Consider the following 7,552-nt stretch of genomic DNA (forward strand, 5'->3'; position numbering starts at 1 on the left):
CCTGAGTGGCTTCCGGGCCTTTATAAGTGGTGACCTACATGTAAAAAAAAAACAAAAAAAAAACCAGAGCAAAACGCACAATTTACAAAAACATGGCAATAGTTAGACACTATTTACTTTCCCTTCTCCAATGTTTTTAGCAAAGCATTTTATTTTCGCTAATTTTTTGTCGAAAAATGTTTTCTTTAATAATTTCTTGGTACTTCTACAGTTTATTGGCGAAAACGGAGACGTCATATTTTCGCGCACCTGTCATTAAAACCCGAGAGAGAAATCAGTATTTTTAAACTATGGCCGAAGTTAACAAAAAAATTAAACTTCCGGAAAAAAACTATGAAAAAAAGTAAATAAAGGTAAAAGAAAATATATATCCATAATTGTTTAATTGGAAATGTTTTGATTTAATTAATGAAAACGGGACATTTTTTCATGAAACGTGCATATTTATTAAAAATGTTTCTTTTCTGTGTCTTATGTTATGCATTAGTACATTAGGAGTCATTTCGAGTTAAAAGTTTATTTACTGTACCGATCTGAACTGTAGAAGACTAGGATATATATAAATCCTAATCCCGTTACAAAAGAAAATAATGAAATGAATGGAATGAAGGAAACAAAAACTCAATTGATGGATAAAATGAACGTGTCGTTTATTTACTGTTGAAAAATGAATGTTTTAGATATAACACGTGTTCATGTCTGCATTCGGGTGTAACCATCGTTTGTTGCGCGACTTGTAGTATAGAAGGAAAAGGAAATGTGTGTACATCTCACGTTCGGGTCATTATCGTTTGTTGGCGCGTGGGAAGAGAAGTGAGTAATGTAGTCGAAATGGGAATGATAGTCCAGTGTGTAGACAAAGACAAAGATAGAGGGTTGACATCAGTTAAACTGCGCGCCATGTTAGCAGTCAGCTACACGAAGGTATTCTCAGGGACAAGTTGTATATATACAGAGAGAAAGAGTGAGAATGTCAATCCAGTTCATGGAGAGAGAAAGCGTATAAAGTGTACGTACGGTCTGTTAGCTTTTTGTCCCACATAGTAGCAAGTGGTGTGAGACGCGCATGCCGAAAAGGCATGCTGTTGGTCCATAGACAGCCCAGCTCGGAAGCTGGTCCAAAAAAAGAAGAAGCTGCTTATTGCTCTTGCTTTTATAGGTGTTTCCGGTGGTCTTTTGCGCATGTGTGGATTTCCTTTGAAAGGGAAGTGACGTTGCCCATGTGTGCATACGTGTGCACGTATGTGAGTACATGTATGTATGTTAGCGTGTGTGTGTATACGCGTGAATGTGAATGTATATATGTGAACGTGAATATATGTACGTGTGTGGACGTGCGCGTGTATGTTTGTGTGCGCGTATGTATAGGACAAGTAATATAGCTTGAGATGTGAACGCATGTTTTTGTGTGAGACTAGAAAAGGCTCCCGCAATACTCCCCTTCCTAAGAAAAAAAAATGCAGTGTATATATATTTATATATTTTTTTTGTAAGTAATATTTTCGGAATTGACTTTTCGTCCTGTTTTTTTGTCTTTGTTTGTTGATATGGTTGTTTAAAAAGACGTCAAAAACAGAGTGTGTTCATAAAAAAAAGTATTTACTTACGCGTGGAAAAGGCGTTTACTCTTTTTTTAGGCTGACATTTGTTTGTTTGGTTTTATTTGTGCTGACATGTGCAACGAGTTGCTTGGACAGTGAAGTGAATTGTTCGTTTGGAAGGAAAATTTTTGTTTTGTGTTGACGTCGTGTGTCAGTTGACGGTGTCTTCGCAAGTGTGTCTGCAGTAGTGTGTATACATTGTTTGGACGAGCGCTAGTTGCACATTCGTTCGTGTTGAACGGGTTTCCAGTGGGCGTTGTCTTCGCATGTGAGTCTGCGGTAGTGTGTGTACATTGTCTGTACAGGCGTTTGTTGTGCATTCGTTGGTGTTGAACGATAGTGTCCGGTTGCCGGCTGTCAACGAAACTTCCAGCTGTGAGTTTATCAGAATTCGTGGTGCATCTCAACTCGTATTGTTGATTCAACTTCTTCCTATGTGTTGATAGGGATGTCCTCTAATTGTTTCTTTGTTGTTGTGTCTGCTGTGTGGGAGAGAATGTGCATAGGCCTATGTGATTTTGCTCCTCGCATTTGTTGCAGGGTAATGTCAGGAAACTGTGAAAAATGTTTGTCAAGCTCAAATTTTTCTTTAAATTCGGTATGAAGTCGACAGCTCCATGTTTATTTTTCTGCCGAGTCTGACGAGGGGTTTTGTCATTGTTGTTTGTAGTAGTTATTCCTGTCGGTAGTAGTTCACTTGTTTTCCTTTGTTGAAAAGTTTTCTTTTTTTATCAAATAAAACGCGCGTCTCGCTCAAAACAATTAATTTCGAAAAGGTAGGGTCGCCATGCTTGTTCGTTTCATGTCTCGTCGTGCGCCGGTTTGTTGTGAAACTTGTGGCATAGGAGGAAATGTGTGTTCTCGCGTTCGGGTGTCACCAATTTGTTGAAGTGGTGCAAATTAGAAATAATGAATTGAATTGAGAAAGAGACGAACTACGTGTTAAATTGAATTAAACGAACTAGGATTTATTTCGTGAAGAAACAAATGAAAGAAAAGGGTACAACATGTGTTTAGTTTGACGTGCGTCTCTCGCTGTTAACTGGTGAGAAAGAAAGTCTATAGTTTGGCGTGCGTCTCTCGTTGTTAGCTGGTGAGAGGGAAAGTGTATTGTTGTAGAGAGAGAGAGAGAGTTAGTGTGTGTGTATGAGTGTTTCGTACAAACGCATCCATCTCATTTTTAAATAACGGGGTCACCATTGTTTGTAGAGGACTAGGATATATATATTCTAATCCCATTACAAAAGAAAAATAATGCAACGAATGGAATGAAGGAAACAAAAACTTAATTGCAGGATAAAATAAATGTGTCGTTTATTTACTGTTGAAAGAATTAATGTTTTAGATATAACACGTGTTCATGTCCGCGTTCGGGTGTAACCATCGTTTGTTGCAGGACTTGTAGCATAGAAGAAAAAGGAAATGTGTGTTCATCTCATGTTCGGGTCACTATCGTTTGTTTGCGCGTGGGAAGAGAAGTGAGTAATGTAGTGGAAATGGGAATGATAGTCCAGCGTGTAGACAAAGAAAAAGATAGAGGGTTGACATCAGTAAAAGCTGTGCGCCATGTTAGCAATCAGCTACGCGAAGGTATTCTCAGGGACAAGTTGTATATATATAGAGAGAGAAAGAGTGAGAATGTCAATCCAGTTCATGGAGAGAGAAAGCGTATAAAGTATATGTACGGTCTGTTAGCTTTTTGTCCCACATAGTAGCAAGTGGCGTGAGGCACGCGCATGCACACGCCTGCCGAAAAGGCACGCTGTCGGTCCATAGACCGCCCTGCTCGGAAGCTGGCCCGAAAAAAAGAAGCTGCTTATTGCTCTTGCTTTTATAGTTGTTTCCGGTGGTCTTTTGCGCATGTGTGGATTTCCTTTGAAGGGGAAGTGACGTTGCCCATGTGCGTACATGTGCACGTATGTGAGTACATGTATGTATGTTAGTGTGTGTGTGTATACAAGTAAACGTGAGTGTATATACGTGAACGTGAATATATGTACATGTGTGGACGTGCGCACGTATGTTTGTGTGCGCGTATGTATATGACAAGTAATATAGCTTGAGATGTGAACGCGTGTTTTTGTGTGAGACTAGAAAAGGCTCGCGCAGAACTAGAGAAAATCATGATTAAAATGTGTATGGCTTGTCGAAATAATTAACGATAAATATCTAAGGTAATCGTGAAGATAGAGAGAGCCTGTTTTATCCGTTTGACTATAGGTGGCGTTACTGTCTTTCCACCCAGTTATGGGAGCACAAAATGTATATAATGGCACCCTTGAAATAAAAATAAATGTTTTTGTTATATTTTAATTTTAAACATGTTTTTTTTTTTTTTTTTTATTATTTATTACATATTCACCCCAAACAAGGCAAATTGCCACTTTGGTGTAGGGGGCTACTATAAGGGGCAGCAATTACTGGGGTACTATGTAGGGATTTGGGCAGCAAGGTGTCGGTTCACGTTACACTTGAACTTCTGCACGTCAGTGTTATAAAATAACACGAGCGTATGGAAGCAAGGAGAACAAACGAAGTAATTTGGTTTAAACCTTTATTGAGGGTCAATGTGAATAAGTATATATATCCTCAATCAAGGCCGGAACGGTCAGCCGGGCGTCAGAAAGGCCGGAATAGGGATTAGAGAGGTTGGGATCCTGGCCTGATCAGGTTCGGGCAGGTACAGGGGCCTAGATGCTGGTACGGTCTAGGGATGACGTCCGGGACTGGAACATCGCCACCGCTGTTGCCGCTGAGGAGTCGCTGGGATGAGTCGGGGTTCGCTGGTGGTATTCCTCAAGGGAACAAGCGGTGATATGGTGACTAGGCACTTTGAATCAACTGCTGTCGCTGAGCTGCCGCTGCTACTGCTGGATAGAGCTGAAGGGAATGGCTATTGCTTCTGCCGCTGCTGCTAGAAAGTTGAGGGGAATGGCTGTCGCTGCTGCTACTGCTACTGCTGGATGGAGCTGAAGGGAACGGCTATTGCTGCTGCCGCTGCTGCTGCTAGAAAGTTGAGGGGAACGGCTGTCACTGCTGCTACTGCTGGATGGAGCTGAAGGGAACGGCTATTGCTGCTGCCGCTGCTGCTGCTGCTAGAAGGTTGAGGGGAACGGCTGTCGCTGAGCTGCTGCAAAGAGTTGAGGGGAACAGCTGTGTCCGCTTCTGCTGGTAGCGAGGCGACCTGCTCTGGCCAGCGATCTGCTGGAAGACTGACTTTTTCTCTGACGGCCGGCTTATTTATACAGCACGTGCGGACGTAGTAAAAGGCACATCGGCTCCGGCGTCAAAATGGCCGTCGTATTTTTTATTTGTGTTTGTTTTTCGTGCTTTAATGAATTGTAGAGAATTATCTGTTTGGTGTGTGTGTGCATGTGTTACATCGATTTAAAGCTGAGAAAGTTGTGAATGTAACCTAGTCGGTGTCGTATTGTTGGGGTGTTTTGTGGAATCATTATTTGCGTTTTTATGCTATCTGAGTTGCGTTTACGGTAGTGTCTGTGATTTTTTATTTAGGTTTTTTCTTTTGCTGTGCAGCTTTCTCTGGAGGTTTTCTATGTTGAAGTAAGGTGCGAGTTATTTTAATGATGTGTGTATCTAAAGAGATGGGATTTGAAATTGTCCTGTGTATTTATTGTGTTTGACTACGTTGTAACGGCGAACAGATTTGTCTTAGGGTCGCCATTGTTGCTGCCGTCATTGCCTTGCTGATTTCTGGTTTATTCATGGAAATGTGGAGAGATATGTGAATATAACAATGCTCCCCCAGATCTCGATCATATTTACATGATAAAGTCTCTGAAGCGTGTAGGGAGTTGTCCTCTTGTTGTTCTGGCTGGTAATCTCCTGGGTTGGCTGGCTTGTGAGGATGGCGTCCGATTCTTGTCCGGATTGCATGTGGGGCCGTTCGTGGAATGCTGTTCGTCGGTGATGCTGGGTGGGGGTGGGAGGTTTGTGATAGACAGGTGCGGCGGGCGTGGTGCTATTCGTCGGATGTGCGCCCGGTGTACCCAGGTTGTGATGCCGCTCTCATCTTGTACTTGGTACATCAAGCTGTTGGTTTTGGTGATAGTGAAGCTTCCTATCCATTGCATGTGTGTTGATTGGGCCGTGGCTGATTGAGGACGGTGAAGTAGGACCTTGTCTCCTACTTGTAGCGGGTTCTCGTGGGAGAAGTGCTTTTCGCGGTTCTCCATTTTATGATCTGCTTCATCATTGGCCAGGGCGACACGGTGATGAACCTGTCTTAGCAGAGCGTTGATTTGCATGCCATATGCACCTGGGTCATCGCTCCTGGCTTCCTTTCTGTGGGGTGTTGGCAACCCGATGCTAGGGTGGCGACCCGTGACTGTGAAATGCGGGGAGACACCGGTGGCCTTGTTGATTGTGGCATTCATGGAAGACACAACAGATTCGAGAACATCTGTCCACTCGCAATTCCTGTCTTCACACAGCATGTAGATGGCGTTCTTCATTGTCCGATGTTGTCTCTCTATGTTCCCTGAGATTTGTGGGCGCCAAGGGCAATGCAGTTCCTGTGTGATGGCCATTTGTTCGCAGAACTGTCGATAGACTTCCCCTGTGAAGTGTGTGCCTCGGTCGGAGGACACTATGCGTGGGATTTCTCTGTGTCGGAGGAAGAACTGGTATAGACCACGGGCGGCGTCGATGGCACGGTCTCTTGCACATGGTATAGCTGTGAGATACCGGCTGAAGCTGTCCAGTATTGTAAGTATATATCTTTTCCCCTTTGAGTTGGGCATTGTGACAAAGTCAACAAAGACGAGTTCAAATGGTCTCTTACCCCGCTTGCAGTGGCCCATAGGCCAGCGGGTGCGTCTGCCATAATTTCCCTTGCATTTTGCACATGTGATGCAGGAATCAGCATAAGCCTTGATGTCGTTGTTCTTGGACTCCCACCAGTAACTGGAGAGGAGTTCCTGCATCCGTGTTATGCCTGAGTGGTTGTTGGCGTCGTGTGCTTGATGCAGGTATTTGGGTCTGAGCTTGTATGGTACGACCAGCCTAGGGGAATGTTTGTGGTCTCTTATCATTAGGACCGTGGTTCCTGGTTCTAAGAAGAATTGATGTAGCTTTCTCTTGAACAACTTAGCTCGGTGGTCATCGGGGTCAATTTGTGGGCCGTCCGGGTATGATGTTTGGAGTGCGTGTATGATTCCGGCCAGGGTCTCATCCTTCTGTTGTTTGGTTGCAATATCCAGGTGTTCACAGATTTGTTCAGCAGGAATGGAGGAGTAGGTGTGGTATGCGAAAAACGCGTCGCTGATGCGTCTTTGCGTGTGGGCGTTCCGTGGTGTGTGCATCTTGGGAATAAGTTTCAGACTGTCGATGTCATTGATGCACCATGATGGGACGTAGATGCGTAAGCTTGAGCCATCCAGTATGAATGTCCTTCCTGCTGGATTGGGGTCGCTGGGAGTCTTGATCTTCTTCTGTCCACAGCCTCTGCTGAACATATCAGCCCAAACGTTAGATTCGCCCTCCACGTATTCTAATACGAATTTGTAGCACGATATCTCGTCCTGCCATCTTCGTATTTTTGCATTGTTGAATTCTCGTTGGTCAAGATATGTCAGAGATCTGTGGTCAGTGAACACCACGAAGGGACGGTTACGTAGAAAGTAGTCAAATTTCAGTATCGCCCACTTCACTGCATATGCCTCGCGTTCCGTTGTGGACCAGTTTTGCTCTGTTGTATTGAAGGAGTGGGACGCGACTCCGACAATGTTCTTCTTCCCGTTGCTGGACTCTTGCATCAGGATTGCTCCGCATGCGACATCACTGGCATCAGTAGTGAGCGTGAAGGGCATGGAGAAGTCTGGAAATGAGATAACCGGCGGGGAGGATAATCGGTCCTTGATCTTCCTGAATGCTCTGTCTGCATTCTCGGTCCAGTGGAATGGCTTGTTGACCTTGTTGAGCTCGTGTAT

This window comes from Euprymna scolopes, chromosome 46, assembly GCF_053919585.1.
Source record: "Euprymna scolopes isolate OS-2025 chromosome 46, ASM5391958v1, whole genome shotgun sequence".
NCBI classification, from domain to species: Eukaryota; Metazoa; Mollusca; class Cephalopoda; order Sepiida; family Sepiolidae; genus Euprymna; species Euprymna scolopes.